This window comes from Lycorma delicatula, chromosome 1, assembly GCF_047948215.1.
Source record: "Lycorma delicatula isolate Av1 chromosome 1, ASM4794821v1, whole genome shotgun sequence".
NCBI lineage: Eukaryota > Metazoa > Arthropoda > Insecta > Hemiptera > Fulgoridae > Lycorma > Lycorma delicatula.
Genome location: NC_134455.1, coordinates 356,396,596 through 356,423,607, shown reverse-complemented (window position 1 = coordinate 356,423,607; position 27,012 = coordinate 356,396,596). Strand labels below are relative to the sequence as shown.

Here is a 27,012-nt window from a genome sequence, read left to right as displayed (position 1 = left end):
AGTAAACAGTTGACAAGTTCTTTGTAATTTTTTACCAAAAAATAGATCTTTCTGAGATAGGAGCATTTTCTAAATTCTATTTCTTTAATATTTCATTGTTAAGCAGTTATTTAAGTGGTACTGTAGTTCACTTTTAAAACTAGTTGGGAAAAATAATAAATTGCTGAAACTTTGGTAGAGTGGTCATAATACAGATTTCTTTATGTAAACATTTTCTTTTGCACTGGCCTTTAAAATACTTTCACAATTCAACACTTTCTGCTTAAAATGTTCGAGTTAATCTTCTGGGTGCATTGTGTGTGATGATCTCAGAAAAAAATAGATCGTTTTGTTATGGCACAGTGTTTAATGGTTGAAAAGTTAATTTAAGTTTCTCATATTTTATTAACTCTATGTTTTTTTTATGATTAATTCATCACATAGGCTCTAAATTTGTGTGTGGGAATATGGAATGGATATTTTGTAACATATGAAATATGCTTTGACTGATAGGGATTTGAACCTGGGACCTTTAGGTGAAAGTTGAGACACTATAACTCCATCTTAGAGGTTGATACTGTGTATATGTAAACAGTTTTTTTTAATTAGATAGCAGTCAATAAAACCTTTATAAAATAATAGTTTCATTGTAAATGTAATGTGAAATTACTTAAAAAGCCTATACGGAATTTTTATAAAGTATATCTTATAAAGGTGGGTATTATAATTTTAAAAAAATAAGACAATTTTCTTTTTAGCAAAAATTGCACATTCATAAATAAAAATATCCACATATTAACTTATGTTAATAAGTAAACTTTTTAATTTACTAGATATTGGTCTACGTGATTCATATTAATGGGCGATAGATAATGATCTGAAACTCATTTTTGTACCTAGAAAACTCACTGACGTTTTGAAAGTACTTCTAAGAAATGATATTATACTTCATTTGGGAATACAGACAGATAATAAATCTATAATAATCATGACAAGATTAATGTTTTATTAAAATGATTTAAAGCAAAACAGTATAGTTTGATCTTGTTGCAAATGAGATCAATTTAATCATCAAAAAAGAATTTTTCATTTGATAAAACATTATGGGCAAGAGAATTACTACCTTTAATGTTATTGGGAATTCTATCCACACCATTAGCAATGTTATATCTACCTGAGAAGAATAATGCAATGATTTTATCTGTAAATGTGATAAGATTTTCACTAGATGGTTACAATCCATCTAGTGAATAATATTTTGAACTGCTGATGTAGAACTTTCAAGTGCTTTTAAATAATTATCTTCAAACATAATAAGTAGTGTCATCTATAAAGAGAGTAACAATGAATGGTCAATATTTTGAGGCAGATCATTAATGAAGAATTAGAAAGGGAAGGTTCTGAAGGCACTACTGGGAGTATATGTTGTATCTTAAAGTGAGTATCTACACTTTCTTATCAAAGAATGAAAATTCAGTTCAAGAATCCCCCTTGCTTCCACACCAAAAATCTATTATATACTTGAACTTATTTACTTGAAGATACGCTGTTCAAAAAAAATTATTTAATATTTTGAGATAATGTAATATATATATATACATTTTTTTTTAAATCTATTTTAAACTCTGAAATCTGTTCTTGAAAATCTTTTTGTTTCAACTGCTGCATATTTGCCAGTATCACTGACAAAGTAGATACCTACACTAAGCTAAGTAGTATTGCATAATGAAGTTGTTTTGTACTGCCTAATGAAATAATTTCTAGTAGAGATAAAATTAATTTATTTTATTATTAGCTTCCACCACAAATTCACTTTCAAGGAGTACAGGAGTATTAAAAATGATAAAAACAAAATTATAAAATGCATAAAATAATACAGTTTTAAAAGAGCCAAATATAACAATAATAAAATGCGGAGAAAAAATTATCCTGAAAATAGCATAGAAAATAGAACTCACCTTCTACTCATAAGCTCATAAGCATTATGCTCTCATTAGCAGCATAAAATTTCATCAATATTAAAAAAAAAAATACCATGAAAAAAAATTCTATTTGCTTTTATTGTAGTGAATATTATTTTAATATTCAGAAATATTTACTAAAAACATAAAGAAACATCACGGCTAATAATTTTATGGTTTGTCTATTTTAAAAAAAATTTTTTTTTTTTTATGTGAAGGTTTCCTTACAGTATTTATCAAGCATTACTTACATAATTTTTAACTGAGTTCCAACAATTAAATGAAATTTTTTGCTTATCTGTTAATTTTTGGCAAGTTTAAAAACAGTTAAACTGATTTCTTGTCTTGTAACCATTTTTAATCATTAATCATTTTGCCTATAATCATTGTGTTTGGCCTTATAAAATGTAGAGACTTAGAGATTGATTTTAATTTGAATTCAGAAATTTATGAACCTATTAAAATTATCACAGAGAATTTCATGCTGATACGCAATCATATTTTATTTGATAATGAATGATAAATTATTTAATAAAAATGCAACTTCAACAAAATAATACTTTATGTTTTTCTTTAAATTATACCATTTTAATATAATTTTTTTTTTTACAAATTTCAATCATAAATTCTGACTTTATGGCTTCAAGTAGTTATCAATGATGACTACTTTCAAAATTTTAAGTTACAGTTTTATAGAAATATATGAAGAATGTATTGATTGATCTTCTTGTTTAAACATTACATAAATCTTATAATTTAATTTATTCATTAAATATTTTAAAAATGTAGGTATTAAAAATTTTGTTGATGTTTTCTTTCCTTAAATGATAACTGTTAATTAGGTTTTAAATTTCCAACAGATTTTTTATTTATACGGTTATTATTAAACTTAATTTCAGTTCAACTAAGTAGTTGGCCTATATAATTAATTATATGAGTTGTAAAAACATTTGCTGGGAAGTAAAAACAAATAATCATTTTGATATAAATTAATTTTTTTTATGCATTAAAAGAGGATATATATCCTGTTTAAAATTATTAATTAACCATATTTAAACAATTTTTCATTTTAAAAACCACCAAAGTTAGAAGTAATGAAAGACCTAAATTATCTTCTAGTGAAGATAAATTCATTGATTAATAGAATTAGGAAGGAAAAGAATTTTTGTGCTTTTGAATTTTGTTGCTGTAATTGAATTATTAAATTTGATACTTTAAGATTATGTAACCGGCTATTATATTACAGCATTTCAAAGCAATTTTATAATTTCATATTCTAATAATAATTTATGTTTAATGGTAGACATAGAGGGCAAATAAGTCATGATTAAAAAAGTACTACACTTAAAAAAAGTTAGTTGAATATTTTGTGAAATAATTTTCCTTGACGCTGAAAATTACTTTTGTTATTTTCAATAATGTCTTGGTATCTACAAATGATTTAATCACTGGAGAACTGGAATTTATGGTAAATATGTGAAAATCACCTCTCAGATCTTGATATGTAATTATAATATTTCAGTACCATTTTTTCTTTTTCCTGTTTAGCCTCCAGTAATTACCTTTCAGATAATACTTCAGAGGATGAATGAAGATGATATGTATGAGTGTAAATGAAGTGTAGTCTTGTACAGCCTCTCTGTAATTTACATTACAGAGGATGAATGAAGATGATATGTATGAGTGTAAATGAAGTGTAGTCTTGTACAGTCTCACGTCGACCATTTCTGAGATGTGTGGTTAATTGAAATCCAACCACCAAAGAACACCGGTATCCACGCTCTAGTATTCAAATCCATGTAAAAATAACTGATTTTACTAGAACTTGAATGCTGGAACGCTTGACTTCCAAATCAGCTGATTTGGGAAGACGCAATCACCACTAGACCAACCCAGTGGATTATTTAATTTTTATTGTCTGCTTGTAATTATACATGTATGAAAATATGGTTTTACAATTTATTAATGAAAATATAGTAGTTGGATATTATTTCAGCAACAGAAACTACTCATTAATTTTTCAAAAAACCGGTGATTTTGAAATTCTATATTTAAAGATTAAAGAATATAAGCATATTTATATGAATTCGAAATGAACTTACAAAGTAGACATATTGGAACTACACTTTAAGGCAAATTAAATGAAAAATATTACCTCATGAAATTGAAATTTTCAGTAACTAAAGATTGATATTTTAAATAGTTCAAATCTCGATGAGCTTAGAGAATAATTTTCTTTATTTATTCTATGTTGCAAATAGTTTTTTCTTTATGAAGAGCCATTTTTACGTTTGATATTATGTTTTTAATAATTAATACAATTTAAAAGTCAATTACGTAAAAAAAATCTCATCTAATGTTACAGGCATCTACATAAATTCTTATTTTTTGATGCTTTAAAAAACAATTCATTATATCTTTTTAATACAATGGTTTTTTATTATACTGCCATCACTACCTGAAAAAAATGGATATTTTTAATTTTAAAAATCTAAAAAAAACTTTTTTTCCGAAGTAAAACAATTAAAGTTTTTTTTATAGATTTTAAAGTTTAATACAGCTGATAAAAATTCTCATTAAAAAATGGTTCAAGAAGTATACAATAAATAAAATTTATGGTTATAATTTAATTTTTCTGTTACTATTAGATTTGATTACAATAAAAAAAAATTATATAAACTCATCGTGGATAACACACAAAAATATTATTAAAAATTTATCTTGGTTCTAAATACTTAATTTTCATGTTATACACATTTCATTTAGAAAAAAAGAACAAAAGATGACTTTTTAAGATGTTCTTTCAATGGTTAAATATCATGGTAATTTGTTTTATCTTTATTTACCTTTAAATATTCAATAAATTAACTTTATTTTAAATTTTAGGGATAACGAAATTAGATACATGTGTATGAACGAACATAGTAATGCATTTTTTTTTTATATTGAGATGATGAATACTACTATATTTCATAGTAATAAATTGCGCGAAGGGCAGGGTGACCGTTATGAACTCGCCACTTAACGACTCTACGCGCTACATCACAACTGACCTACTTGCCACCCATAACGGACCACTAATAACGGTGTGCAATGAGCAAACCGACTGGTCCTTTTATATTCTCACGCATTCAAGTATTATTTTATATTACATGTACCAAAAATGAAACTAATTAGGGTTTTTTTGTTTTTATTTTTTTAAATTTAATTATATTTTATAAAAAATAAATTATATTTTTTAAAATGTATTTGTAATTATATTAGGAACAGATTTTAAATTTATATTCATTAATGAATTAATACACTTTAATTATCGCAAATAGCGTTCATATAATTTAAAAATAAGACGATTGTTTTAAATCAGTATTCCAGGAACCCGAAGAGTATAATTCTGCAAACTTATATGGAAGTTTTGACAAAAAAAAAATTACCGAAATTTGTTTATTGGAAAATATTTTTTTAATGAAATGTAATAATATAACTTAACATCTGTTTATAATTTAACAACTTATTTTCGAAGTCGAAGGTTCTGAGGTTCAAATCCTAGTAAAAGTTAATTGTTTTTTACGGATTTGAGTACCAGTCATTGGATACCGGTGTACTTTGATGGTCGGGGTTCAATTAACTACACGTCTCAGGAATGGTCGGCCTGAGATTGTAAAAGTCTATACCTCTTCTTTTTTTTTGCTTGATGATATCACCATGTAAGCTTGTGCGTGAGATATGGAATTTTTTAGCGTAGAAAAATACCATGCCTGACCAGGATTCAAACCCGGGCCCTCCGGATGAAAGGCCGAGACGCTACCACTTCGCAGGAGATATGTAATCATTTACATATATCATCCTCATCTCATTGGAGATGTTATTCACTAGTTGAACAGATTGAAACTTACACATTAGGGAAAAAATCTACAATCTTTTTTTTTTATCGAAACGGTGAATAGATATGTCGAATGTCTACAATTGACTTGAAGGAGAGAAAAATCAACAACAATTAACTATATTCTGTTTTATACTGACTGGCACCCTGAAAAAATTGCCGGATGATAAAATAATAAATGATTTTTTTTGTTGCCTATGAAAAAATGCCATTAAAGATTAAAGATTTTTTCGAGTTCATTAAAGATTTGATCGGGACACGAACCCAGAACTTCCAGAGGAAAGGCAGAGATTCTAACACTTCGCTAAGTAGATCGGAAAGTGAGGCGTTTAAAAGTTTTTTAATAAAAGTGTCCATAGTAGTCAAATGTTCATACATTCAAGAAAGAAAAACAGTACGGTATATTTACCATTATACAAACAATAACGGTATATTTGCCAAAATGACCATAAAACATTGAGAAAAATTATCAAAATACTCAAAAAAATATATATATAAAAGAAAAAATGTGTATGATATGAAAGAAACTAAATATATTAGGTTTGAGATTTCTTAAATTACATATTATATTCTCTTCTCAAATCTTTGAATGACAAGTAGGTCCGAAGTTAAAAAAAAAAAACGAAATAAGTTTTTGTTCTACGTATTTTTAAAAAGTTAATTTGAAGCTTAAATTTCAATCTCTATTAACATTAAGTCAGAAACCTTCTACGTCTAGCAATTATTCGCTGACCCAGTTTTTGTGTTTTTTTTAGGTAGATTTCATAAGAAAGCTTGTCTATAGTAATCGGTAGCATGATTCGACTTCCGGAAAATTTTGACATTTCTTCGCGTATCACATCCCTCAGACCCCCAAAACCACCGTCAGTTCAAAAGTTTATTTATATATATATATATATATATACTCGTATTTCACTTTCTTGTGGACACAATAACTGCCGTAATTTTGCACCAATCACTTTCAAATTTATACATAAAATATAACGACCCAAAATCTCAGTCGAGTTCTTTAATGGACCATTGAGGTGGAAATGGGGAACTTTTTCGAAAAAAACAAAATATCAGATTTTTATTTATTTAATTTTTTTTATTTTTAAGGGCACATCTTTAGTATTATACATTCTAAATAATAATTTTTGTAATATATTTAGTTCTGCTTCTCCTAAACAAGGTCCAAGGTCAGAAGGATTATCTTGGATTATGAACAATATAAATATTTATTTTGAGTTTCAAAATCAGTTGGGTTTTAGTGGTTTATTGTTCTGCCTTTCGTATTGTAAGTTATATAAAAAAATACATAAGATTTACAATTAACTTTTATGATGAAATAAATTTATTATATCATAGTTATAATTATAATATTAATATAATTAGAATGACGCCGTTTTATAATAGACTTGTTTTTTTCAATAGAATTGTTTCTTTAATAGACTTATTTTGTAAATAAAGAAAAAGAAGAAAACATATAGATAGCTTTATATTAAATAAATAATATTTAATACTCTTATTATATTTAATATATTAAATATGAAGCTTTACATTTACAGTATTTGAGTGAATGGTATGATACATATCACCTTCAATGGGTTCTTTTGTTATTGGAAAAAATAAACTATTGTGTCATGGAATTCATTTTTGCCATTTAACATTGTGTATTTGTGCGTGTGTGTGTGTGCGCGCGCACATTTCCTGAATATAGTCATTAAGTAATAATAACTTATTTTTTTTAGAGGCTCAGATTAAGAGAAACAATTAAAAGAGTCCAACCGATTTCTACATGATACAGTGACGTTTTCTCTTGTTATGAACTATATTTTTAAAAAAAATTATATTACATTTTTTAAAGTTGCTAAAAAAGATTTTATTTATGATAAAGAATAAATAACAGAATATATTTTTAAATATTAATACAAAAAAAGAAGAAAATTCTTCCAAAAATTTATGAGATTTTTACTTATTTGTTTCCGTTATTCAAACTGAAGCATATATTTTTGATGTAACTATTTAGTAAAATTTAGAACACAAAAATTAAACCTACCATAAAAGATGTATAAAAGTACTCCCATTTTCTTTTGTTTAAAAATGCAATGAAAAAGCTACAGATCATTATTTTTACCATAAAATAATTATTTGTTAAATTTAAGGAGTTGAGGAAAATTTAAAGAATCGTAGCTCACGTTGAGATATAAAATGTCTTCCCGTGATATGCATTAACGTTTTTATCATTATGGGTACTAATTTAAATGAAATTGTCTTCATTTGAATTATTATTACCATAGTCTGTCGGCTGAATCATGAATCCTAGCTGTTCTCTTAGGCCTGGCATTGCTAAAGCCATGCCGTACGAGCTATCACTAATTAAAAATTTTATGAGTACAGAAGAATAACAGTATTCTTCTTTATACTGAGTCGCTTCTATTTTCTAAATTTTATAATTTGAATATTACAGAACTTCTAAAAGTAATATGTTAAGGGAAAAGAAAATTTTCGAGGATAGGCTTACATGCTAATAGTAGCCTAAGCTTAAAAAATGGGAATGTTGTAAATTATTTATACAATACAAAAAATGTTATCGATTGTGTTAATGAACAGATTAAATTTTGTTTCATAACGGCTGGAAAATAACAAGAAAAATATATACTAATTGTTGACCTGATGTTTTGATATAAATAGAATTTTAGTAAAGAAGACAAAAAAGAAAAGACATCATTTGTTGTATTGCTTGATATCAGCAAAGAACTTATGACAGATTAAAAATAAATAAAATTATTAGGATGATGAAAGTGTATAAAGTTCAGAGTAAACTGATGCTGGTGATAAAAGTATGTTTTGAAAAATAATTATACAAAATAAAGTTTGCAATTGAATTGATAGAGTTCTACAGAACTGAAAGATAGGTCCGGCAAGAACACATTACATCACCTATGATCTTCAATTAGGTAGATTTCATAAGAAAGATATCTATGGTAATGGGTACCATGAGTCAACTTCCGGAAAATTTCGACATATCTTTGCGTTTCACATCCCCTAGACCCCAAAACCACCGTCAGTTCAAAATTTTATATATACATTTATTTCACTTTCTTATAGACACGATACGATAACTGCCGTAATTTTGCACCAATCCCTTTCAAATTGATAAATAAAATATAACGAACCAAAATATCGGTCGAGTTCATTAATGGAAAAAATCGGACCATAGAGATTAAAATGGAGGAGGTTTTTTCGAAAGACCAAAATATCGCTATAAATTTTTTATTAAGTAAAATATCGAATGCATTTAAAGTTCCTACTATTCTTTGGATAAGGGCCTAAAATGTATTTAAGTAACGTTTTTTGATATCACCAACCATTGGCCCAGGGAATGGAAAACATGGAGTTTTGAAAACAAAAAATAATCATACCTCCCTTAATAAGCAGGTATCGAATCGGTTTAAAGCGGTCGTTAGTTCTCTAAAGATTACCTAAAACTTTTGTCTGAAACAATTTAGAATATGACCAACCCTTACGTCAAGGGATGATCAAAATGTTGCTGGAATTGTGAGAAGATGGGGCTTGTCGTATGCTAGACATGTGAAACGTTTTTTCATATGCAACCATTGTCGTATTGAGTAAATTTGAAGTTTTTCTTAACTTTAAGGTGGAAATCTTTTTTATCCCCTACTTAGTACAGTGAAATCTACCTTCGCCTTCCGGGTTGCCGAAAGGAATTTTTTTATGTTGAAGTCACAATAAAAAAAAAAATTGTGTTTACAATAAAAACTGTGCTATGTTCATAGGGGAAAGATTGAGACAAACCAAAAATTGAAACCTTTTGAACACAATTTAGGGTGAAGTGATACTGAAAATTAATCATAATATCTAATAAATGGGTAGTTAGAATAAAAGGGGGGAATAAAGAGAAATTGTATTCAAAAACAAAATAGAAAGTTAAAAGAAGTTAATATTTATGTGGTAATAATCAATGATTAGATCGTGTTGTAAAATATGCACATAGCACAATTCTGCACACCATAATAATCTTTCTTTCTATCTTTTTCCTGTTTAGCCTCCGGTAACTACCGTTTAGATAATTCTTCAGAGGATGAAAGAGGATGATACGTATGAGTGTAAATGAAGTGTAGTCTTGTACATTCTCAGTTCGACCATTCCTGAGATGTGTGGTTAATTAAAAACCCAACCACCAAAGAAACACCGGTATCCACTATCTAGTATTCAAATCCGTGTAAAAATAATTGACTTTACTAGGACTTGAACGCTGGAACTCTCGATTTCCAAATCAGCTGATTTCGGAAGATGCGTTCACCACTAGACCAACCCGGTGGATTACACCATAATAATCTGATTCAGCGTTTCTCAACCTGGGTTTTGCTTTGCTTTTTCTGGGAAAAAAACGCTTCCACGTTATCTTCGCCCTAACACGATATATTTCTTGTAATAAACAAAGATATATCACAGTAAATATCTCTATTAAAATAAAGAAATTACCATCTGCTTCACGGCAAATGATATGAATAGCTGAAAAACACTACAGTAATTTAAATACTTAAATATAAACGGAGAGTCCTAAGAAACCTGGGGGGGGGGCCTCTTAATCTCAACCTGGCGGACAAGCTGATATTAAAGGGGGTTCGCGAAATTAGTCCATAAATTTACATGTCAACAATAATGAAATTCTTTTATGTGGAAAAAAATAATTTATTATAAACTTTTTGCTTACATTTATAAGTACACGTGTAACAAAAATAAATTAATGAGGAGGTTACGTTTATTTTTCATTTAAAAGTTTCTCCGTACGTGAATCTGTATTAGAAAAACACTCAAAAGAAAATTGTTTTGAAGAGATAAAAGACGATTCCTATATTTAATTTTTAACGAAACTACGGGATTAATAGCTCTTTTCGCAGAGGTAAGACGTCGCGAAAGGGATTAATATTTTCAGTGCTTCTGTGACCAAATTTCTATATTATCATATACGAGCAAGCCAAAATGTATTTAAATCTTCAGATGTGAATTTTAGTTGTAACGTTTTGTCGGCAGACATTTCGATTAGCTGGTCGTGAATCTCAACCGGTAACTTAGCAATTGCACAACGTTTTTACTAAATGGATTCAGTACCAAAATTGACTAATTGTTGATTTTCAGAAATCATTTTTATTTTCCGGGAAATACTTCGTCAACTGAAGTTTTAGCTCACGCAAATGCATTTTCATTCTATCTAAACTGTGGTAAATAATAGTATTTTCTTTATCCAAACTTTTCTCAATATAATCAAAATTGAATGGAAACATCAAACAAATTTCTTTGAAAGCAAATAATCGAGATATCAAAAAGCTTCTTAATGAATGGATTAACTTTGTCAATCGTTTTTATGACGTTCTTGTAAGTTCAAATTCAAGTCGTTTAAAAGAGTACCAGCTGTAATAATGTTTTCATTAAACGAATTCAGTACCCATCTCTTCGAGAAATGTTCGAACATCACGCTCTCACAGCGATTACGCAAGTAGACCAATTATAAGAAGTGCGTACAAATCAAGTTGGAACCTGTAAATTGCTCAAGTTTGTACACTTCATACAAGCATTTTCATACTCGTCGCTATCAACGCAGCTAAATAAATAGTTTTAAGTAAGTCTCATTGGGTTGGGATTGGGCGGTCGCGAAATATTCCTTAAATATTTTATTTTTATTCTTTGGACGGTTGAAGAGCTAAAAAGATTGAGAATCACTGATTTTAATAGATCACTTCTCTTAACAGACTGGTAAATTATTTATACGGTTTATCTTTCTAGTTCCTGTTAACAAATTATTTATTTACATTACTTTTACACAGTTTATTTATATAACAATATTTTATCAAAAATTACATCTTAGATAAACCTACCTACATAATAAGTCATATATTCTAAAACAGTATGTTTACCGAATTATCACAAATATCAACTAAAAATATTTAAACAGTTACATCTAACCGATAAGCATACGTTTAGATGTACCAACACTTAGTATAAGTAACTATAATCTCTATAATTTCATCACAGCTCTTAGATAATATATCAAATAGGTTTTGATCTACAAAATAATGCTTTGTCATATTTTAACTAATAGTTTAAAAAACTTAATTAGTTTTCAACGAAAAGAAAAGTAATTAAGAGTTTCAAGAATACATATATATATATAAGTGGACCATGAGTCGACTTCCGGAAAGTTTCGACATATCTTTGCGTTTCACATCCCCTAGACCCCAAAACCACCGTCAGTTCAAAATTTTATATATATATATAATATAAATATATATATATTTATAAATATATATTAAAAAAATATATATATTTTAATCTACAAAAGACTGAAGGATGAACTCACATTTAAATAGAAGTTAGGAAACAATAGAGAATTGGACGAATTTTATGACAATATTAGAACTGTATAAGTACGTAAATAAAAATAAATGTTTCGGTAAAGGTGGCCGGAAGTAAAGTTAACAAAGTTGTATCAGAAGCATACTGGCAACTGGGGTCGAAAACTATGTCGATGATCTTATTAAAATGATTTTTTGAGAAACTGGAATACGTGTAGAATGGAGATAACCTTGTGTAGTAGGTCATGTCCAATGAGATTTATGAAGGTTATGATACGATGTATATCTTTTGAGGTCATGAACTCTTGGATGTTAGTTGGAGAAATAACTTATTTCTTGAAGAGTTACGTTATTCAAGTGATGATGCTTTAAAAACTAAACATCATTACCAAGCCGACCTCTGTGGCGCGAGTAGTTGCGTCTCGGCCTTTCATCCGAAGATCCCGCGTTAGGCCCTTGTCAGGCCTGGTATTTTCGGAGGCTAAAAAAATTTCATTACTAAAAGTTTATTATTTTATTTAATTCTTTTATTTACTCCTGTTATATCCGTTAATACATTAACGTTTAGTATTTGTAATAATTTAATTAGGAGGCTTTTAAATAAATTAAAATACTAATATTTTTTAAAATTCTTGATAAAGAGTTAGTACAGTTAAAATGGGAATCAACTATTCTTATTTTCTCACGTGCATTTACTTACGGTATTAAGTCACGACCGCATAAACATTGCCAAGATGAGCTTATATATGTCGTCAGGACGTGTGTGATGTTATCCATGGTATTCGGTTACAACTGATGAATATAATATACCAGTTTCTTGGAACAAAGTTTGAAGAGTAGATCGATTAATTGTTCATTATGCGTAAAGGTTTAAGGAATTCCTTGTGGTATATGATATTTAATATTTTTGGATATATCATAAATGACAACATTAATTTTATTACTTACTAGCAGCCCCTGTCGCGGTTTCGACTGCGTTATTTATCTATAGTTGGAAATAGTGTTTTAGTACTTATGTGTGGGCTGTTACTATCAAAGAGTTATCGCTATTCACAACGGATAGATTAATTTGGATGAATAACAACTTTTAAGTTGTAAAATATGTAAATAGTCGTCATTACCTATAATTTTATTATAAAACTAATTATTTTTTTCCTACAATATGATAATAATACTAATTGATCTTTTATTGACAATGACATTGAATTTATGTAGAATTTGAATCAGATATTTAAATCATATGTAAAAATGTCTGAAGAAGTCCATATTGCCATCGACAAATATCGATATAGACGATACGTTAAATGCACTAAAAGAAATTATAGGTTATTTATTTATTTATAATTTACTTTGTTTATTATAGATTTTTGTATTGATACAATTGGTGAGGTTTGAGGAGGTAAATATTCCAGGGATCATAAGAAAGCTAAGGTTTAAATTTCGAATGTTTGGTTCAGTAGTATTCACGGTTACCGGGAACAAACGAAAAAGAGATTGTCTCTTTCTATAGTAACTAGCTCACCGTCGCAGCTTAGCTCGCGTTATGGAAACGCAGCCGTAGTGACGTCGCGGTCAATTTTTTTATTTTATGTTTTGTAGTCAAGTAACCGGAGGCAGGTGCAGCCAGTCACGTTACACATACAGTAACATTGACAGTGGCTGTGTTGGTTGAACCACAGCGCCGTATACCTTCGAACCCCTTAAAAAAATCGGAATTAAAAATATCCGAAAATTATTTTTAATATTTATCTGAAGAGTATTTGAAAGCCGAAATTTACTAAATATCTTTTTTACTATAGTCGGGATCGGGAAAATTTACAATCATTATTCAAATTTTTTTTACCTTTCTTCACCACTCTTTCAAGATTGAATTTCAAAAATCTCTCTTTTTCTGTTTAGCTTTCGAAACCACCGTAAGGTATTACTTCAGAGGATGAATAAGAATGATATTTATGAATATAAATGAAGTGTAATCTTGTACAGTCTGAGATCGACCATTCCTGAGATGTGTGGTTAATTAAAATCCAAGCACCAAAGAATACCGGTATCCACAATCTAGTATTCAAATCCTTATAAAAGTAATAACTGCCTTTACTAGGATTTGAACCTTAGATTAGAAATTGGGTTATTCACAGAATAACCCAATTGGGGTTCACCAAATTTTGGTGAACCACTCAAAAATCAGGTTGATTTCTTCATTTATTACAGAGAAATTAAAAAAGTAGCAGGGTTTCAAAAAAAAAATTCAAAAGTTCGTTTTAACCCTTCAAACTCAGAATTTAAAAAAAATCTAGAAAATGATTTTTAAATATTCACATGAAGATTACACCCAAAAAATCAAGCTAATATCTTCATTTATTAGTGAGAAATAAAAAAATAAAAAAAACTGTAAAATTCATTTTTACTCCATTTTACCACTTTAAACTGGCAATTTCAAAAAATCCTTTCTTAGTGTGCAGTTACACCGTAGAAGAACATGTAAACAAATTTTCATCAATTTATCTTCAGTAGTTTTTGCTTGGCGATTATGAATCACTTACGATATGTTGCCTTCAATTTCAGTAAGATCTCTTCTGAAAAATATCTTGGGAGCAGTTCGCTGTAAGAAAGGAACATGAGAATTTAGCGGCTCACCACCTAACTGCCCAAATGAGAAGTGCAGCACCGTAACGGATTATTTATTATTTACACGGTTTAATAAATAATTTTTCATTTTTAGATAACATTTCCAAATAACAATGATCTATTAGATCGAGAATGTACCAGTTGCATGCAAACGTTAGCCTTCAACCTACTAACAAATACACAGTTTAAATTTTGAAAATCAGACGACTGTTAGCAGAGATATTATAAGAGCACCCCATTTCACCTCCTAAAACAGTGCCCCAGTGACACCCCGTTTGCTACCAGTAGATGGTGATGGTCGATCTAGCCTCCGACGAGTTGCTCGCTTATCTCACCACTCTAGCCTCACGCACAGGCCCAACTGGAAGCCCATTATTGTTAAACCGAATTTTTTAAAATTTATTTAATATTCTTTTATTTAACGTAAATTTAACTCTATTATTTTTGTAATATTATTCGTTTGATTGATTCGAATCATTCAGTTCAAACCCAGGTCACACAGCGATAGAGATTCATAGTTCGCAGTTAATTAATTCAATTGATTAAAGTTTGTGCTTAAACCGGAAAATCTCCACTACTACTACATACACACACACACACACACACACACACACACACACACACGCGCGCGCACACACACACAAGCACACACACACATATATATATATATATACATAAATAAGAGATTTTTCGAGATGAAATATATCTAAAAACCTTCTCAGTTATGCCAAGAAACACGGGTAAAAATTTGGTTGCAATTGATCGAGTAGTTTTTTTCTTATCCCGAACAAACAAAAACCCTTTTCCTGCTAACAAAATAGTATAGATGAGATGACATTAATAGCCGGTGGATGTAGATATAATAATAAATAAATAAAATACGATTTTATCTTTGATTTTTTTTATATATAATAATTTATTTATAAGTAAATAATAATCTACTAAAAAATATAAAATGTATGTAACTACAGTTATCTTGTTACAACATGATATTTCCAAACATTATGAGATAACATACCCCTCCTTGCTGTTAATCCTATTTCATTTTATAATTTTTGAGTAAGGACATTATTTAATTGAATTCATTATTAACGGGCATAACGCAAGTAATAATGGGACAAAGTTTTTAAATTTAATTTAAAAGTTAACAATAAAATGTAGGCTGGGTTTAAACAGAATTATTGTTGTCTTCCTAATGCGCTTAGTTAATAAAAAGATTAGTTAATGCGCTTAATTTATTGTAGAAAGAGGATTTTTGATTACGAATGTATATAGTAAATAAAATCTGTTTTGTGCATTAATGCTCAATTAAATAACTAACGGTTTGTATAACTCAATAAAAAAAAATGAGCAGTTAGATGGATGTTAGTAATCACCTAATGCTATGCATACTAGAACAGTTATTACCTGTTTTTTTAAAAATAGATTTATAATTTACTAGAAAACAAATTTATAATTAATAATTTTTTTTTGAGGGCTTGCTGAAATCACCAAATAAGCTTGAAAAGCTTGTGCGTGGGATATGGAAATGGAATTTTTTAGCGTATAAAAATGCCATGCCTGATCGGAATTCGAACCTGGCTTTTATTATTATAACGTATATTTTCCTATTATATAAATATTATCTATATTATCTCTCATGAGTTTTCTAAAAGTAATATTATTTATAATCTTAGGCGGAAAACGAAAATCAAAGTAGAGCAATAATTAACAAATTATTATTTTTTTATCAATGCGCTCAAAAATTTGCTGGATATCTTTTTTGTTTCATTGTTATTTTGTTTTATTGGATAATTATTATTTTTTTAGAAAATTAAAAGCAATTTCTTTTTTCTTAAGAAAAAATTAACATAAATAAAAAAAATAAAAGTACATAAATGTAAAAATTTTTACATTTATGGTTATGGCCGTGTAATTATATTTATAAAATTAGTTTATTACTAAAATATATAACCTGCTAGTTCATATTACGAGGAAAATTGATATCCTCCTAATAATATCTTAGTTTTGCTCTACAAGAAATCACCCTAATCAGGCAGGAAGCCTTGCTATTGGTTGTTCTGTCTTCCTTTTTACTTTCCCGGCTATATAACGCTATAGCTCGAGAAAGGAAAGTATTCTAATCGGTCCAATTTTAGCATATGCGGTTTTTACTGGATCTTGACGTTTTGATATCTAAGGAACCCAAAAAAACGGATGGAAATTTTCCGGATGTTAATGTTCGTATGTACACATGGGTGTTCGGTGTGGGCCTCTGAATCACCTTATATCTCCAGAACTATTGGACTGATTTTAACCAAACTTGGTTGATAACTTCTATATATAGGGCATTGATGCCATTAAAATTCAACTTTAAAGGTCAAGGAGATGAGGCTGTAGAGCAAGACCATCCTCAGTATCTCGAGATTTTGCCTAATTAAGACCACATTTTTCTAAGGCACATTTGTTAATTAAAAAATAAAAATATTTGCAAAAATATTTTTTTTGCAAAATCGCTCTCCCACTCCAAAGAATACTGTTGTAATCGTCTGCTACATTATGACGTCACAGGTAAGCGGTAGAATTAAATAAATGAATAATATTTTAAGTATAAAAAAATAACTTGATTTGGTTGGGTCTTGAACTCGATCGCCCGGTTGACTTGGTAACGAGCGCATTAAACCTCACGGCTACACCAGTTTGCTGATTCGTACAAGGACGGACTGAAAGGGAATCATGTTGGGAAAAGGACGCAAATTTTTTACTAATCTCGCAAGGAATAATGTAAGTAAAATACTCGTACTATCACAAACACGATCTCATGGCGGTTGGGAATGCAATCCCAAACTGTCCATCTTAAAAATAAATATATAACTGTCATTAAGAATAAAAATGTCCGTCAGATAAACAGAAAGACTCAGCAGCAAAGAAACCAGGCTGAAGTCCAGGCTGTACAACCAAAATCCCCCGACATCTTTGCGTTCCGTTCTGTGAATGTTACCTAAGAACAGTTCTGATTGGTCAATAGTGATGTATCGATTATAATACGAGGTCTGTTCAAAAAATACGTAGACTAACTTCATAAAACAACATGTACTTTATTTACAAGTTACTTGTCTGGGTCCCCTTCAAAGTACTCTCCTCCCCGATGCACACACTTATCCCAACGGTGTTTCCACTTTTGGAAACAGTCCTGGAACGCTTCTTTTGTGATGTTCCTTTGTTCCTTCGTCGCATTTGCATCAATCTCGGGAATCGTATCAAATCTTCTTCCTTTCAAAGGTCTTTTGAGTTTGGGTAACAAAAAGAAGTCTCAAGGAGCGAGGTCAGGTGAGTAGGGTGGATGGGGAAGAACAGTGATTGAGTGTTTGGCCAAAAACTCACGAGTACTGAGGGCTGAATGGACTGGAGCGTTATCATGATGAATGGACTGGAGCGTTATATGATGTGGCGTTACCAATAACCACTATTCCATATTTCTGGCCTTTTCCACCGGATAGCGTACTGCAGACTTTTGAGAACTTCAATGAACTTCTCTGATGGTCAGACGTCGATTTTCCCGAACCAGGGTGTTGATTTTGTCTACGTGTGAGTCGTCAGTCGACGTGGAAGGACGTCCAGGACGCTCATCGTCTTCAATCGACTGACGACTATCTTCAAAAAGTCCATGCCACTTAAAACATATCGCACGTTTCACAGCAACGTCGCCGTAAGGCGTCTTGTACATATTAAAAGTTTCACTCGCAGATTTTCCGAATTTAACACAAAATGTCACAGCAACTCTTTGCTCGTTCAAGTCACTCATTCTAAAATCCGCCAAACGAAAAAAAACACACTTTACAAACAACCGCGTAGCTAAGCAACCAATAATGATATTTGCAATCAAAAAAATGCGACGTAGTCAGCTGATCTGTACGAACATGGCGACGGCAAGCGGATTTTACTGGAACCAACTGGACCCGCGCAATTCAAGCAGTCTACGTATGTTTGAATAGACCCTGTATATTATTATTATTACTATTATTATTGTTATTATTATTATTACTGTTTTATTTTTTGGCCATATACCATATAAACTTTAAGATTGCGTGCACAAGAAAATTGAAAGAGAATTTTATAATGTACGAAACATATTATTGAAAAAATTAATTTTGTATTTATTTAGAGATTAAAGAAATACAAAATTAACGCCTTTAATTAAAATTTATTTGATTAAAAGTTATTAAACGCTTAAGTATGTACTTATTTATTATAAAGGGTAATTTTATTATTTTTGTTAATTAAAAGAATTAATCAAATACATATCACTGGTTAGTGATTATAAAAATCAAGACCTAAGATGTATGTTTATATATATAGAGAACATTCGTAATATTTAAACGAAATTATAAAAAATTATTTCTATTAACAATTATTTATAATTACATTATTAACAGTAATAAATACAAATTTATTACTGTTAATATGAATCTAATTACTCAAATTTCTACTTCTTAATTTTTTTTTTCAAATATGGCAAGAAATTTTGCTTTTTTATATTAATGATTATAATTTTTATTTAATTATAACTAATAACCGACTCTTTGATTTATTCATTATTTATTTACCTTCTTTTGAGTCAATTATAAAAAAAATGAAGTGTCAAGATATGTAAGCGTTCAGGATGTACACTTTTAAAAGAATGTATCTATTTAATATGTATTATTTTAAATAATATTATTTTTCTTGCACGTATCTATTTTTTAATTCTAATTATTATTTTTTCAAATCATAACAGCAGAAAGTTTTTTTAAATAATACGTTTATTGAAAAATATGTAAGAAAACTATGAATATTCAACTGAGATATATCATAACTGATACATGACACACACACACACACACATATATATATATATATATATAAACACACACACAGAGAGAGAGAGAGAGAGTGAGAGAGAGAGAGAGAGAGAGAGAGAGAGAGAGAGAGAGAGTGAGAGAGTGAGGAAGTACACATACACACACAGAATTACACCTTAATCTTGGAGATAATAAGCTAAAATAATTATTTTAAACACTCTTGAGACTCATCGTTTCAGTTTTTGTTTGGTCACGACCGGTCCACCGTTAAATCTGTTCCGGGTACAAACTTATATAGCCTACATTCCTAAGCTGTTAAACACGTATATTTCTTTAGTGTGCCACTGTCAGGTAATTTACTTCGTAAAAATTAGTAAGCTACTCTTATTTTGACATAAGTATTTCGTTTAGACAAAAGTACACTACTAATTTCAAAATAATCCAGACAGAAATAAGTAGCCTGCTTTAAATTTAATTAATTTTGTAAAATTAAATTCCTAAAATACTTTTCATGATTTTAACTTGTAGATTATACTAATTATTAAAAAATAGACGCACCTAGAAAATAAATACAAACAGCTGATGTTTACGGGATTTTTCTCTGTTTATAAAATTATTTCCTTTTTTAGAATGATTTATAATTGGGATCTTTTTAATCGAATTCTCATGAACAAAAATATCTATATTTACTCTTTGATCTTGCTGACGAAATTTTATTATTTTAATTCCGATGTAATATTAAACAGAAAGAAGACAAATTTTAAGTCAGTAAAACTTTGGAAGAATTAATCGGTTTTCTTTCCTTCATTTCTAATTCATCCACTTCTGTACAGTCCAATTATTTGAAAAAAAACTTTCGTTTTAAGATGAAAAACTCAAGGTATCAGATTTTTAAAAAAACGATCACCAACACAGAAAATTAAATTCATTATTATTTTTCCAACAAGCTGTTCAATATAAATACATAACAGTAGAACAAAAATCTGAATAAACGTAACATCTTTACTGAAATTAGTCTTCTTATTCCCTCCATTGTATTCATCAATTCTTCTATCGTTATATCATATTATCTACGATTATTCATTTTATCAAGATAAATATTATCCCTTGTTACCGTAACTGAATTGAAAAAAGTCTGATGTGGACACCACATAACTTCCTTGTGCGCCTATTAAATTGCATAAACACATTTTTGCTGCGCTTCATTTAAACTTATTTCATTTGACAGTGAGATACGATCCTCCAATTCTTTAATAAAGTGGACAGTTATACAATTGTATTATGGTGGAAACCACACTGCATCACATCTTTTTGTGGTGTCCGTATCAGCATTTTATATTAGTTTATATATTAATTTTGTTTCACATCGATTAAGTATGTCATGTGGTGTAAGTGAGAACATCACGAATCCGACTTCATCTAAATATATTTAATTTTTTTTTAATTTAAATGTATTGATTTATTAACCTCTGATTAAACATTTTTGAATTGAAATGAAAAGTAAATAAAATTTTATTTCATTAAGAACTTCTGATTTTTTTTTCATATTTATTTGTATTGTTATTATTGAATTATTATTTATTATTAATTTTTTTTTTACAATCAGAGGTTAATAATTATTTATAAATTAATATATTTAAATTGGAAAAAAAGTAAAAAAAAAAAAATGTAAATGAAGTCGGGGATTCGAACCGATGTGCCTTCCCCTTGTAAAATCCAAATATTTTATTAATTGAAATTTTTTTTTGGCTATAACTCTGGAACAAATGAAAATAAGTACCATTTATGATATATCGTTGAAAAGTTCTCAACGAGGGCTTATTACTCCAGTTAAGAAAAAGTCCAAAATCCAAACTTATTTAGAGGTCTGACTATGTACACATTTTTGGCCCAGTCGATTGCAATCAAAAGAGGAAGTTCATAACTAGATGTTACAACAGTCCCAAATACAAAATTTCAACATTCTACGGCTAATCGTTTTTGAGTTATGCGAGATACATACGTACGTACGTACGTACAGACGTCACGCCAAGTTAAAACGAATTCAGGGAAGGTCAAAACGGATATTTCCATTGAAATCTGAATACCGAAATTTTTCGCGATTAAAATACTTCCTTTATTTCGTAAAAGAAAGTAAAACAGGATAGTACAATAGTATCACAGATGTTTGTGTCATAGACCTTTTCTTGAAATCTGCTATACGCATGAAAGAATTAAAATTGCGTAATTTATTTAACATGAAAAAAAACTTTTAAAACAAATTTATGTTTTCATATCATGCGATTTATTTAAAAAATTAATTCCTTTTATAATTTCAAGAAAAAAGATTACAGTTTAAGAAGTATTTCATACAAAATTTTAAAAGTCTTTTTCGAGTTTTGGTTTTTATTTATTATTATTTTTTTTTTAACTTTATTTAAATAATATTTTATTATATTGAACCATTATTCAGCCTAATCCATTAAACCCAAACCGATTTAAAAATAATATCGATAAACCGATCATAACCACGTACTTAAAACAAGTTCAAATAAAAACGACATAAGTAGTTTTACATTAATAACAAGTATAAGAACCGATAAAAATGGTTCCTGTGCAAGACTTAATCTGATAATAATTGTATTTGCTATTTTATTTACACTATTCAGCAAATAAGAACTAGTATCGTATTTAATAAAATGAAGTGATTAACTATACCTACCCTTAAATTTAAAAAAGCACGATTTTAATTGTCATAATATATAAACGTAGCCTATAATAAAACCGGTCTGGACTGAAACCGGTCTGTATATACTTGGACTTCAACTGTGGGACAATGCCATCAGACTTGAGTGTTCAAACCTGCATCAAACACATCTTTGTACATTAAAAACAATGTATAATTTTCTTTTTACTTACATAAAATGTGTAATTTTAACATTCTTTTTAATATTTATTTTTGAAAAATTACATTTTTGATATTTTTTTTACATAAATACAGATTTTTCCTTTATGCTAACAAAAACATTAGAGTAGCAACTTTTTTTAAATAAAAAAAAGTATTTGTATTAAACAAATATATACATATGTATGTTTTATTCTGTTAAATATATAATAATACATTATTATATATTTCAGGAATGGGAAGGTGTGTTGTTTCTGTGATTAAAACTGGTCCAGGATTGGCTGGGTACATCAAGGGAAACTATGATGAACACTTAATCAAAATAACATCACAAAACACGTAACTAATTAAAAAATAAATGTACTTAAAGTCCATATTAATAATTTAAAACTAAATGCATGAAATTGTAGTAAATTAAATATGCGAAAATAAAAAAAACTATAAAAAAATCCCTTTCGACATGCCGGAAGGCGGAGGTAGATTTCACCGGTGCTAAATAGAGGATAAAAAAGATTTCCACCTTAAAGTTAAGAAAAACTTCAAATTTACTCGATACGACAATGGTTGGATGTGAAAAAAATTTCACATGTTTAGCAAACGACAAGCCCCATCTTTCTAAAATTGTCTAAAATTATTACAGACAAAAGTTTTAGGTAATGTTTAGAGAACTAACGAACAGTTTAAACCGATTCGATACTGTGCCTATTAAGGAAGGTATGATTTTTTTTGTCTTCGAAACCCCATTTTTTCCATCCCCTGGGCCAATGGTTGGTGATATTAAAAAAATTAAAAAAACTTATTTTATTATTTACATCTTTCTTTCTTTTTCCTGTTTAGCCTCCGGTAACTACCGTTTAGATAATTCTTCAGAGGATGATATGTATGAGTGTAAATGAAGTGTTAGTCTTGTACATTCTCAGTTCGACCATTCCTGAGATGTGTGGTTAATTGAAACCCGACCACCAAAGAACACCGGTATCCACGATCTAGTATTCAAATCCGTGTAAAAATATCTGGCTTTACTAGGACTTGAACGCAGTAACTCTCGACTTCCAAATCAGATGATTTGGGAAGACGCGTTAACCACTAGACCAACCCGGTGGGTTTATTATTTACATCTAATTTTCTTAAACATTTTATACCTTAAAAAATTACACGGTTCGTCTGTAAAAACGCCTTACCTGGCAATATCAAGTTAAAACAAAACGTTACTTTTTCAAAAAAATTCATGAAGTAAATTTATATTTTCTGTAATTACAAATCACCTACTCATTTAAAACAAAATTCGTTGTACAAATCACTTCTTAAAACCATTTAGAAGGCGGTCAGAGGTATAGTTGTGCTAAAAAAAGTAAATTAAAGTTCAAATTTCTTCCACAAATTTCCCATATAATGGCTTTAATCGTGTATGACATACTGGTATAAAAATTTCTTTGTTAGAGGATGCTGTTAATAGATGTGAGTTTATAATGTGTTTATGGATGTGAGTTTATAGTCAAGGTGTAAACTACCTATACTTATATATACTAGTTTATATTTATATATTATATTCTACATATATATATATATATATATATATATATATATATGTACTAGTTTACTGCTGTAAACCACCGGTCCACAAATATCAACTGATCAGATGTTTAATAAATCTAGCAAACTTATTTCAAAGATTTTAAATAAGATGGAACAAGGTTTTTTTTCATTAATAATTAAATAAATTTATTTAATTACAAATAACTTTTTTTTTCATTTTACTGTTTTCCTCTTTTTCAAAATTGCTCATAAAAGAATATTAATGAATGTTAATTTTATTTTCACTCCAATTCACGTTTATATTGAATATATTATTATAGCATCATTTTTTTAATACGTTTATTTATAGTCATATCAATAATTAAAATCATTAATTATTTACATTCGGTAAATCATTGTTATATTTGAAAGTGATGTTGACAGTTTTTTTTATGCCCAGGGCGTAGTCCACCACGAGTATCTCCCCCAAGGCTCCACAGGGAACCAGACTTACTACATTGAAGTTATCTAACTTCTGCGGGACGCTATCCGGCGGAAAAGGCCGGAAACGTGGAAGAGTGGTGATGACTGGTTTTTCCATCACGACAACGCTCCAGCCAATTCAGCCCTCAAAACTCGTGAGTTTTTGGCCAAACACTCAATCACTCTTCTTCCCCACCCAACCTCTCACTTTTTCCTGTTTAGCCTCCGGTAACTACCGTTTAGATAATTCTTCAGAGGATGAATGAAGATGATATGTATGCGTGTAAATGAAGTGTAGTCTTGTACATCCTCAGTTCGACCATTCCTGAGATGTGTGGTTAATCGAAACCCAACCACCAAAGAACACTGGTATCCACGATCTAGTATTCAAATCCCCACCCAACCTACTCACCTGATCTCGCTCCTTGTGACTTCTTCTTGTTCCCCAAACTCAAAACCTTTGAAAGGAAGAAGATTTGAGATATATAATTAAAGAATGAAATAAAATAAATAGGCTTTTAAAAATGTACAATTAACAATAATAAGAACCTTTTTTAATTGAATTGAATATTAAAAAAATTTCTCCTCTTTGTAAATAATCAAAATAAACAATGATAGATTTGTTTTAATGTTTTGAATGTCCTTATTTCAAACTACATTTCCGCCAGTCGATCATAAAAGTAAATTATTTTTCTCAAAACGGACTAAGTGTACGCAAAAAAAAAATTTGCGTAATTGCACTTGAAAGCGTCTATATTTTCCGAAAAAGACATGTTTAAGCCCTCCGATACATTTACTACCCATTACAGGGATTCTATTGAAGCTCTCGGAATGCATGACGCCCCCCACTTGCTTCCATTTAACACAATGAAGAGTCGCCTAACTTCTTAAGTACATCCAGCATAGTGAAAATGTACGACGCATTCATGTTTTATAATTTTTTATCTGTTTTTATTAAAGTTATTTTTTTCACAGCTACTTTTGCCATCCCCAAATCTGCCGCTTTGGTTAAATGCCTGGTTTGCTCATACACATACGTATGAGCAAACCAACCAACGCAGGATTGGTCCTGCGTTGCTTTGATAAAATTACAATGAAATTACAACATACTTACAGTATTTATAAATTGAACAGACTTTACTTTTTAATCATCATTATTATTTTCACAAGCATGAGTTTAATGAACTCAGAGGGGTCTAATGGGCAGAGCCTCCTGGCTAGACGGGAAGGGCGAGGGAAGCGAGTCCTGACCGGCTAGTTAAAGTATAAAAGCATCGTTTTAACAAGATGTCTATTCTCTGGAAACCTACTAATTAATTAAATAAAAATAAAAGCTACCGGAATAAATTCAGGAAAGTTGTACAGATTTAATAAATTAGATCAACAGAAACAATTTATTATTATTTTAATGAAATAATTAAAAGTAAGAAACATTTCAAAATTAAATCTGTGAAGTAATAAATAATTGCATACTAAAGAAAAACAAAGTGTTTTATAAGTTTATATCCATTGACCCATGAAATATTTTACACAAAACCTATAATCAGCGCAAAGCTTATATAATCGATTCTTTGAGTATTTTACCTTTGAGTGATCGTTTTTTTAAAAATCATGATAGTTTTATTATTTGTACGTTATTTAAAAAAAAAAAACATATTGTAAATCTATATTTATGTAAATAAGATACAAATACGGAAAACAAAAAAAAAAAAGATAAAAATTGAAAAGAAAAAAGAGTTTAAGTAGTGTCGAAAGAAAAGGTTTCCTATTACTATTTACTCATACTCGTAATTTAATTTTATTAAATAAACTCAATAAAATAAAACAGCTCCTTATGTTACCACCAGTTTTGTTTTACACATTTAAAAAATTTTTACTGGTAATATAATTTTAAAATAGTTTATTTTTGAAATGATATTTCAAAATGAAACTAATTTGAATTTTAACTCTACTATATAAATCTCATAGGGTTAGCGGAAACTTATCCATTAGTTTTATCGTTAAAAGTATTCACTGAAAGTCTTTAAAGTAAATATAATTTAAAAAAAAAACAAATCAAGATATACTATAGATTTAGTTGGTTTTTACTTTCCCGTCTAGCGCTAAACCAGAGCTATAGCTTTAAAAGGGAAAGTATTGAATCGGTCCAATTTGGGCATATGTGTTTTTCACCGGATCTTTACGTTTTGACACTTAAGCAACCCAAAACATTAAAAAATCGGATGGAAATTTTCCGGATGTCGTGTATACGTGTGTGTGTGTGTTTGGTGTCTCTCACCTTACATCTCCAAAACTACTTGACAGATTTTGACCAAACTTTCTCAGATTGCTTCTATATATGTGGCATTGATATTCAATTTTTAAATTAAAAGATCAAGGGGGTGAGGCTGTACAGCAAGGTCACCCTCAGTATCTCGAGATTTTGCCTAATTAAGGTCTTATATTTAAAAAAAAAAAAAAATTGCAAGATCGCACCCCACCCCAAAAAATGCTCTAAATAAATTAA

At 29.2% G+C, this 27,012-nt stretch overlaps 1 protein-coding gene across 1 annotated transcript in view; it reads right to left on the bottom strand.

Moving 5' to 3' along the window:
• The window catches only part of LOC142318420 (uncharacterized), a 40,210-nt gene that overhangs the window by 2,342 nt on the left and 10,856 nt on the right, over positions 1–27,012 (bottom strand). The window lies entirely within an intron of this gene.